We start from the raw sequence: 10,000 nt of genomic DNA, 5'->3' as shown, positions 1-10,000 counted from the left end.
TATGGCCGTAAGCGAGAGATGCTACCAAAAACAGCCCTTTTGCATTACACGCGTCTATACATGCCAGTTAGTCCCATTGGATCCTACTCCTGGTTTTTTTTTTTTTTTTATCTGACTCACACTGCAGCCCCACCATCCAATCGGCAGCGCCGGACCCACACCAAACATTCACCAAACTACTCAGCCGGCAGCCTACCACAATTATTCCATTCTTTCCGCATCCGCACACTTCCTTCTTTTTAACTCCTTTTCACTACCGCACAGGTTAATCGCCGCACGTCCCCCGCCGGCAAACATTACTCCTTTGCCTACTGCATGCAGGCTTCTCTTAACGACCCTCTGTTATCAACTCCGCTAACAGCCACAAAATCTCCGCCGCACGAAGCCCACTGGTAGCTGCTGAATCACATGCTTCCCCAAAACTTCGCGCTGTCAGAACACTGGGAGCTACACACACCAACAAGTTCATACTGCAGGCTGCAGCCAGAACAATTTTCTACATTCAAACATCGACGGCCTCTTCTCTCTAAAAATTCACCAGACCGCTTCTACCACCAGCAAAGAAGTTTCCATCCCTAATTCCTCTGTGATTCCCACTAACCTAAACATTAAGCTGGCATTGAAGGGTGTGAATTACCCCGGCCAACCTGTTCTTTTAAATACAGCTTTTAGCAAGTTTTGAAAGGAGAAGAGCAGAACTTGCTATGCCAATAATATCGAGTCTTCTGTGGCGAAGTGGTTTTTGCATAGAAAACAAAGCGGTCAGTTGAAGAGGAATAATATCAGTACTTTGTTTAAAACTGTGTGTAAAAAGCTGTCTCTTTATCATTAACAATAAGTTGTAAAACGTGAATGGGGAGTGACAGTCTTCAAGTTTGTGAGAAGATCGCGCCCTGGTGGAATAAAGGCACGAACAGCTTACAGCACCTAGAATTACCAGGAAGTATTTAGAGTAAAACGGTTTCTAAAAGCTGCCTTTATGAATGAGAGAAAAAAAAAATATATATATATAAAATAGTAAAATGGAAGGGGAGTGATAGATTTAAATTAATCGTGAAGTGGAGCGCCCCCCGTTTAAAGTAAAAGTGAGAAAAGCTTACAGCACCTGGTATTCCCAGGCGGTCTCCCATCCAAGTAATAACCAGACCCTACCCTGCTTAGCTTCCGAGATCAGACGAGATCAGGCGTGTTCAGGGTGGTATGGCCGTAAGCGAGAGATGCTACCAAAAACAGCCCTTTTGCATTACACGCGTCTATACATGCCAGTTAGTCCCATTGGATCCTACTCCTGGTTTTTTTTTTTTTTTTATCTGACTCACACTGCAGCCCCACCATCCAATCGGCAGCGCCGGACCCACACCAAACATTCACCAAACTACTCAGCCGGCAGCCTACCACAATTATTCCATTCTTTCCGCATCCGCACACTTCCTTCTTTTTAACTCCTTTTCACTACCGCACAGGTTAATCGCCGAACGTCCTCCGTCGGCAAACATTACTCCTTTGCCTACTGCATGCAGGCTTCTCTTAACGACCCTCTGTTATCAACTCCGCTAACAGCCACAAAATCTCCGCCGCACGAAGCCCACTGGTAGCTGCTGAATCACATGCTTCCCCAAAACGTCGCGCTGTCAGAACACTGGGAGCTACACACACCAACAAGTCCATACTGCAGGCTGCAGCCAGAACAATTTTCTACATTCAAACATCGACGGCCTCTTCTCTCTAAAAATTCACCAGACCGCTTCTACCACCAGCAAAGAAGTTTCCATCCCTAATTCCTCTGTGATTCCCACTAACCTAAACATTAAGCTGGCATTGAAGGGTGTGAATTACCCCGGCCAATCTGTTCTTTTAAATACAGCTTTTAGCAAGTTTTGAAAGGAGAAGAGCAGAACTTGCTATGCCAATAATATCGAGTCTTCTGTGGCGAAGTGGTTTTTGCATAGAAAACAAAGCGGTCAGTTGAAGAGGAATAATATCAGTACTTTGTTTAAAACTGTGTGTAAAAAGCTGTCTCTTTATCATTAACAATAAGTTGTAAAACGTGAATGGGGAGTGACAGTCTTCAAGTTTGTGAGAAGATCGCGCCCTGGTGGAATAAAGGCACGAACAGCTTACAGCACCTAGAATTACCAGGAAGTATTTAGAGTAAAACGGTTTCTAAAAGCTGCCTTTATGAATGAGAGAAAAAATATATATATATATATAAAATAGTAAAATGGAAGGGGAGTGATAGATTTAAATTAATCGTGAAGTGGAGCGCCCCCCGTTTAAAGTAAAAGTGAGAAAAGCTTACAGCATCTGGTATTCCCAGGCGGTCTCCCATCCAAGTACTAACCAGACCCTACCCTGCTTAGCTTCCGAGATCAGACGAGATCAGGCGTGTTCAGGGTGGTATGGCCGTAAGCGAGATATGCTACCAAAAACAGCCCTTTTGCATTACACGCCTCTATACATGCCAGTTAGTCCCATTGGATCCTACTCCTGGTTTTTTTTTTTTTTTATCTGACTCACACTGCAGCCCCACCATCCAATCGGCAGCGCCGGACCCACACCAAACATTCACCAAACTACTCAGCCGGCAGCCTACCACAATTATTCCATTCTTTCCGCATCCGCACACTTCCTTCTTTTTAACTCCTTTTCACTACCGCACAGGTTAATCGCCGCACGTCCTCCGTCGGCAAACATTACTCCTTTGCCTACTGCATGCAGGCTTCTCTTAACGACCCTCTGTTATCAACTCCGCTAACAGCCACAAAATCTCCGCCGCACGAAGCCCACTGGTAGCTGCTGAATCACATGCTTCCCCAAAACGTCGCGCTGTCAGAACACTGGGAGCTACACACACCAACAAGTCCATACTGCAGGCTGCAGCCAGAACAATTTTCTACATTCAAACATCGACGGCCTCTTCTCTCTAAAAATTCACCAGACCGCTTCTACCACCAGCAAAGAAGTTTCCATCCCTAATTCCTCTGTGATTCCCACTAACCTAAACATTAAGCTGGCATTGAAGGGTGTGAATTACCCCGGCCAATCTGTTCTTTTAAATACAGCTTTTAGCAAGTTTTGAAAGGAGAAGAGCAGAACTTGCTATGCCAATAATATCGAGTCTTCTGTGGCGAAGTGGTTTTTGCATAGAAAACAAAGCGGTCAGTTGAAGAGGAATAATATCAGTACTTTGTTTAAAACTTTGTGTAAAAAGCTGTCTCTTTATCATTAACAATAAGTTGTAAAACGTGAATGGGGAGTGACAGTCTTCAAGTTTGTGAGAAGATCGCGCCCTGGTGGAATAAAGGCACGAACAGCTTACAGCACCTTGAATTACCAGGAAGTATTTAGAGTAAAACGGTGTGTAAAAGCTACCTTTATGAATGAGAGAAAAATATATATATATATAAAATAGTAAAATGGAAGGGGAGTGATAGATTTAAATTAATCGTGAAGTGGAGCGCCCCCTGTATAAAGAAAAAGTGAGAAAAGCTTACAGCACCTGGTATTCCCAGGAGGTCTCCCATCCAAGTACTAACCAGACCCTACCCTGCTTGGCTTCCGAGATCGGATGAGATCGGGCGTGTTCAGGGTGGTATGGCCATAAGCGAGAGACGCTACCAAAAACAGCCCTTTTGCATTACACGCGTCTATACATGCCAGTTAGTCCCATTGGATCCTACTCCTGGTTTTTTTTTTTTTTTTTATCTGACTCACACTGCAGCACCACCATCCAATCGGCAGCGCCGGACCCACACCAAACATTCACCAAACTACTCAGCCGGCAGCCTACCTCAATTATTCCATTCTTTCCGCATCCGCACACTTCCTTCTCTTTAACTCCTTTTCACTACCGCACAGGTTAATCGCCGCACGTCCCCCGCCGGCAAACATTACTCCTTTGCCTACTGCATGCAGGCTTCTCTTAACGACCCTCTGTTATCAACTCCGCTAACAGCCACAAAATCTCCGCCGCACGAAGCCCACTGGTAGCTGCTGAATCACATGCTTCCCCAAAACGTCGCGCTGTCAGAACACTGGGAGCTACACACACCAACAAGTCCATACTGCAGGCTGCAGCCAGAACAATTTTCTACATTCAAACACCGACAGCCTCTTCTCTCTAAAAATTCACCAGACCGCTTCTACCACCAGCAAAGAAGTTTCCATCCCTAATTCCTCTGTGATTCCCACTAACCTAAACATTAAGCTGGCATAGAAGGGTGTGAATTACCCCGGCCAATCTGTTCTTTTAAATACAGCTTTTAGCAAGTTTTGAAAGGAGAAGAGCAGAACTTGCTATGCCAATAATATCGAGTCTTCTGTGGCGAAGTGGTTTTTGCATAGAAAACAAAGCGGTCAGTTGAAGAGGAATAATATCAGTACTTTGTTTAAAACTGTGTGTAAAAAGCTGTCTCTTTATCATTAACAATAAGTTGTAAAACGTGAATGGGGAGTGACAGTCTTCAAGTTTGTGAGAAGATCGCGCCCTGGTGGAATAAAGGCACGAACAGCTTACAGCACCTTGAATTACCAGGAAGTATTTAGAGTAAAACGGTTTCTAAAAGCTGCCTTTATGAATGAGAGAAAAAAAAAATATATATATAAAATAGTAAAATGGAAGGGGAGTGATAGATTTAAATTAATCGTGAAGTGGAGCGCCCCCTGTATAAAGTAAAAGTGAGAAAAGCTTACAGCACCTGGTATTCCTAGGTGGTCTCCCATCCAAGTACTAACCAGACCCTACGCTGCTTAGCTTCCGAGATCAGACGAGATCAGGCGTGTTCAGGGTGGTATGGCCGTAAGCGAGATATGCTACCAAAAACAGCCCTTTTGCATTACACGCCTCTATACATGCCAGTTGGTCCCATTGGATAGTACTAATGTTCTTTTTTTTTTTTTTTATCTGACTCACACTGCAGCCCCACCATCCAATCGGCAGCGCCGGACCCACACCAAACATTCACCAAACTACTCAGCCGGCAGCCTACCACAATTATTCCATTCTTTCCGCATCCGCACACTTCCTTCTTTTTAACTCCTTTTCACTACCGCACAGGTTAATCGCCGCACGTCCCCCGCCGGCAAACATTACTCCTTTGCCTACTGCATGCAGGCTTCTCTTAACGACCCTCTGTTATCAACTCTGCTAACAGCCACAAAATCTCCGCCGCACGAAGCCCACTGGTAGCTGCTGAATCACATGCTTCCCCAAAACTTCGCGCTGTCAGAACACTAAGGAGCTACACACACCAACAAGTTCATACTGCAGGCTACAGCCAGAACAATTTTCTACATTCAAACATCGACGGCCTCTTCTCTCTAAAAATTCACCAGACCGCTTCTACCACCAGCAAAGAAGTTTCCATCCCTAATTCCTCTGTGACTCCCACTAACCTAAACATTAAGCTGGCATTGAAGGGTGTGAATTACCCCGTCCAATCTCTTCTTTTAAATACAGCTTTTAGCAAGTTTTGAAAGGAGAAGAGCAGAACTTGCTATGCCAATAATATCGAGTCTTCTGTGGCGAAGTGGTTTTTGCATAGAAAACAAAGCGGTCAGTTGAAGAGGAATAATATCAGTACTTTGTTTAAAACTGTGTGTAAAAAGCTGTCTCTTTATCATTAACAATAAGTTGTAAAACGTGAATGGGGAGTGACAGTCTTCAAGTTTGTGAGAAGATCGCGCCCTGGTGGAATAAAGGCACGAACAGCTTACAGCACCTTGAATTACCAGGAAGTATTTAGAGTAAAACGGTTTCTAAAAGCTGCCTTTATGAATGAGAGAAAAAAAAATATATATATAAAATAGTAAAATGGAAGGGGAGTGATAGATTTAAATTAATCGTGAAGTGGAGCGCCCCCTGTATAAAGTAAAAGTGAGAAAAGCTTACAGCACCTGGTATTCCCAGGCGGTCTCCCATCCAAGTAATAACCAGACCCTACCCTGCTTAGCTTCCGAGATCAGACGAGATCAGGCGTGTTCAGGGTGGTATGGCCGTAAGCGAGAGATGCTACCAAAAACAGCCCTTTTGCATTACACGCGTCTATACATGCCAGTTAGTCCCATTGGATCCTACTCCTGGTTTTTTTTTTTTTTTTATCTGACTCACACTGCAGCCCCACCATCCAATCGGCAGCGCCGGACCCACACCAAACATTCACCAAACTACTCAGCCGGCAGCCTACCACAATTATTCCATTCTTTCCGCATCCGCACACTTCCTTCTTTTTAACTCCTTTTCACTACCGCACAGGTTAATCGCCGCACGTCCCCCGCCGGCAAACATTACTCCTTTGCCTACTGCATGCAGGCTTCTCTTAACGACCCTCTGTTATCAACTCCGCTAACAGCCACAAAATCTCCGCCGCACGAAGCCCACTGGTAGCTGCTGAATCACATGCTTCCCCAAAACTTCGCGCTGTCAGAACACTGGGAGCTACACACACCAACAAGTTCATACTGCAGGCTGCAGCCAGAACAATTTTCTACATTCAAACATCGACGGCCTCTTCTCTCTAAAAATTCACCAGACCGCTTCTACCACCAGCAAAGAAGTTTCCATCCCTAATTCCTCTGTGATTCCCACTAACCTAAACATTAAGCTGGCATTGAAGGGTGTGAATTACCCCGGCCAACCTGTTCTTTTAAATACAGCTTTTAGCAAGTTTTGAAAGGAGAAGAGCAGAACTTGCTATGCCAATAATATCGAGTCTTCTGTGGCGAAGTGGTTTTTGCATAGAAAACAAAGCGGTCAGTTGAAGAGGAATAATATCAGTACTTTGTTTAAAACTGTGTGTAAAAAGCTGTCTCTTTATCATTAACAATAAGTTGTAAAACGTGAATGGGGAGTGACAGTCTTCAAGTTTGTGAGAAGATCGCGCCCTGGTGGAATAAAGGCACGAACAGCTTACAGCACCTAGAATTACCAGGAAGTATTTAGAGTAAAACGGTTTCTAAAAGCTGCCTTTATGAATGAGAGAAAAAAAAAATATATATATATAAAATAGTAAAATGGAAGGGGAGTGATAGATTTAAATTAATCGTGAAGTGGAGCGCCCCCCGTTTAAAGTAAAAGTGAGAAAAGCTTACAGCACCTGGTATTCCCAGGCGGTCTCCCATCCAAGTAATAACCAGACCCTACCCTGCTTAGCTTCCGAGATCAGACGAGATCAGGCGTGTTCAGGGTGGTATGGCCGTAAGCGAGAGATGCTACCAAAAACAGCCCTTTTGCATTACACGCGTCTATACATGCCAGTTAGTCCCATTGGATCCTACTCCTGGTTTTTTTTTTTTTTTTATCTGACTCACACTGCAGCCCCACCATCCAATCGGCAGCGCCGGACCCACACCAAACATTCACCAAACTACTCAGCCGGCAGCCTACCACAATTATTCCATTCTTTCCGCATCCGCACACTTCCTTCTTTTTAACTCCTTTTCACTACCGCACAGGTTAATCGCCGAACGTCCTCCGTCGGCAAACATTACTCCTTTGCCTACTGCATGCAGGCTTCTCTTAACGACCCTCTGTTATCAACTCCGCTAACAGCCACAAAATCTCCGCCGCACGAAGCCCACTGGTAGCTGCTGAATCACATGCTTCCCCAAAACGTCGCGCTGTCAGAACACTGGGAGCTACACACACCAACAAGTCCATACTGCAGGCTGCAGCCAGAACAATTTTCTACATTCAAACATCGACGGCCTCTTCTCTCTAAAAATTCACCAGACCGCTTCTACCACCAGCAAAGAAGTTTCCATCCCTAATTCCTCTGTGATTCCCACTAACCTAAACATTAAGCTGGCATTGAAGGGTGTGAATTACCCCGGCCAATCTGTTCTTTTAAATACAGCTTTTAGCAAGTTTTGAAAGGAGAAGAGCAGAACTTGCTATGCCAATAATATCGAGTCTTCTGTGGCGAAGTGGTTTTTGCATAGAAAACAAAGCGGTCAGTTGAAGAGGAATAATATCAGTACTTTGTTTAAAACTGTGTGTAAAAAGCTGTCTCTTTATCATTAACAATAAGTTGTAAAACGTGAATGGGGAGTGACAGTCTTCAAGTTTGTGAGAAGATCGCGCCCTGGTGGAATAAAGGCACGAACAGCTTACAGCACCTAGAATTACCAGGAAGTATTTAGAGTAAAACGGTTTCTAAAAGCTGCCTTTATGAATGAGAGAAAAAATATATATATATATATAAAATAGTAAAATGGAAGGGGAGTGATAGATTTAAATTAATCGTGAAGTGGAGCGCCCCCCGTTTAAAGTAAAAGTGAGAAAAGCTTACAGCATCTGGTATTCCCAGGCGGTCTCCCATCCAAGTACTAACCAGACCCTACCCTGCTTAGCTTCCGAGATCAGACGAGATCAGGCGTGTTCAGGGTGGTATGGCCGTAAGCGAGATATGCTACCAAAAACAGCCCTTTTGCATTACACGCCTCTATACATGCCAGTTAGTCCCATTGGATCCTACTCCTGGTTTTTTTTTTTTTTTATCTGACTCACACTGCAGCCCCACCATCCAATCGGCAGCGCCGGACCCACACCAAACATTCACCAAACTACTCAGCCGGCAGCCTACCACAATTATTCCATTCTTTCCGCATCCGCACACTTCCTTCTTTTTAACTCCTTTTCACTACCGCACAGGTTAATCGCCGCACGTCCTCCGTCGGCAAACATTACTCCTTTGCCTACTGCATGCAGGCTTCTCTTAACGACCCTCTGTTATCAACTCCGCTAACAGCCACAAAATCTCCGCCGCACGAAGCCCACTGGTAGCTGCTGAATCACATGCTTCCCCAAAACGTCGCGCTGTCAGAACACTGGGAGCTACACACACCAACAAGTCCATACTGCAGGCTGCAGCCAGAACAATTTTCTACATTCAAACATCGACGGCCTCTTCTCTCTAAAAATTCACCAGACCGCTTCTACCACCAGCAAAGAAGTTTCCATCCCTAATTCCTCTGTGATTCCCACTAACCTAAACATTAAGCTGGCATTGAAGGGTGTGAATTACCCCGGCCAATCTGTTCTTTTAAATACAGCTTTTAGCAAGTTTTGAAAGGAGAAGAGCAGAACTTGCTATGCCAATAATATCGAGTCTTCTGTGGCGAAGTGGTTTTTGCATAGAAAACAAAGCGGTCAGTTGAAGAGGAATAATATCAGTACTTTGTTTAAAACTTTGTGTAAAAAGCTGTCTCTTTATCATTAACAATAAGTTGTAAAACGTGAATGGGGAGTGACAGTCTTCAAGTTTGTGAGAAGATCGCGCCCTGGTGGAATAAAGGCACGAACAGCTTACAGCACCTTGAATTACCAGGAAGTATTTAGAGTAAAACGGTGTGTAAAAGCTACCTTTATGAATGAGAGAAAAATATATATATATATAAAATAGTAAAATGGAAGGGGAGTGATAGATTTAAATTAATCGTGAAGTGGAGCGCCCCCTGTATAAAGAAAAAGTGAGAAAAGCTTACAGCACCTGGTATTCCCAGGAGGTCTCCCATCCAAGTACTAACCAGACCCTACCCTGCTTGGCTTCCGAGATCGGATGAGATCGGGCGTGTTCAGGGTGGTATGGCCATAAGCGAGAGACGCTACCAAAAACAGCCCTTTTGCATTACACGCGTCTATACATGCCAGTTAGTCCCATTGGATCCTACTCCTGGTTTTTTTTTTTTTTTTTATCTGACTCACACTGCAGCACCACCATCCAATCGGCAGCGCCGGACCCACACCAAACATTCACCAAACTACTCAGCCGGCAGCCTACCTCAATTATTCCATTCTTTCCGCATCCGCACACTTCCTTCTCTTTAACTCCTTTTCACTACCGCACAGGTTAATCGCCGCACGTCCCCCGCCGGCAAACATTACTCCTTTGCCTACTGCATGCAGGCTTCTCTTAACGACCCTCTGTTATCAACTCCGCTAACAGCCACAAAATCTCCGCCGCACGAAGCCCACTGGTAGCTGCTGAATCACATGCTTCCC

General features: G+C 44.6%; 9 non-coding genes across 9 annotated transcripts in view; all 9 read right to left on the bottom strand.

The window, feature by feature from the left end:
• The window catches only part of LOC125735231 (5S ribosomal RNA), a 119-nt gene extending 106 nt beyond the window's left edge, over positions 1–13 (bottom strand). The window contains exon 1 of the ribosomal RNA XR_007394529.1: positions 1–13. This exon is cut by the window's left edge and continues 106 nt beyond it. This is a non-coding gene — a ribosomal RNA (5S ribosomal RNA).
• Positions 14–1,093: 1,080 nt separating this feature from the next.
• On the bottom strand, positions 1,094–1,212 carry LOC125735230 (5S ribosomal RNA). The gene has a single exon (XR_007394528.1). It is a non-coding gene; the product is annotated as a 5S ribosomal RNA (ribosomal RNA).
• A 1,080-nt stretch (positions 1,213–2,292) lies between these two features.
• On the bottom strand, positions 2,293–2,411 carry LOC125732169 (5S ribosomal RNA). Its single transcript, XR_007391699.1, has one exon. It is a non-coding gene; the product is annotated as a 5S ribosomal RNA (ribosomal RNA).
• Positions 2,412–3,487: 1,076 nt separating this feature from the next.
• On the bottom strand, positions 3,488–3,606 carry LOC125732668 (5S ribosomal RNA). The gene has a single exon (XR_007392041.1). It is a non-coding gene; the product is annotated as a 5S ribosomal RNA (ribosomal RNA).
• A 1,079-nt stretch (positions 3,607–4,685) lies between these two features.
• On the bottom strand, positions 4,686–4,804 carry LOC125736163 (5S ribosomal RNA). The gene has a single exon (XR_007395447.1). It is a non-coding gene; the product is annotated as a 5S ribosomal RNA (ribosomal RNA).
• Positions 4,805–5,883: 1,079 nt separating this feature from the next.
• LOC125735229 (5S ribosomal RNA) lies at positions 5,884–6,002 on the bottom strand. The gene has a single exon (XR_007394527.1). It is a non-coding gene; the product is annotated as a 5S ribosomal RNA (ribosomal RNA).
• A 1,080-nt stretch (positions 6,003–7,082) lies between these two features.
• Positions 7,083–7,201, bottom strand: LOC125735228 (5S ribosomal RNA). The gene has a single exon (XR_007394526.1). It is a non-coding gene; the product is annotated as a 5S ribosomal RNA (ribosomal RNA).
• Positions 7,202–8,281: 1,080 nt separating this feature from the next.
• On the bottom strand, positions 8,282–8,400 carry LOC125732158 (5S ribosomal RNA). The gene has a single exon (XR_007391698.1). It is a non-coding gene; the product is annotated as a 5S ribosomal RNA (ribosomal RNA).
• Positions 8,401–9,476: 1,076 nt separating this feature from the next.
• Positions 9,477–9,595, bottom strand: LOC125732667 (5S ribosomal RNA). The gene has a single exon (XR_007392040.1). It is a non-coding gene; the product is annotated as a 5S ribosomal RNA (ribosomal RNA).
• Positions 9,596–10,000: the final 405 nt, after the last annotated feature.

The sequence above is a fragment of the Brienomyrus brachyistius genome, chromosome 2 (genome assembly GCF_023856365.1).
Source record: "Brienomyrus brachyistius isolate T26 chromosome 2, BBRACH_0.4, whole genome shotgun sequence".
Taxonomy (NCBI): domain Eukaryota; kingdom Metazoa; phylum Chordata; class Actinopteri; order Osteoglossiformes; family Mormyridae; genus Brienomyrus; species Brienomyrus brachyistius.
Note: the sequence above shows the minus strand (reverse complement) of the source record. Positions and strands in the feature narration are given on the sequence as shown.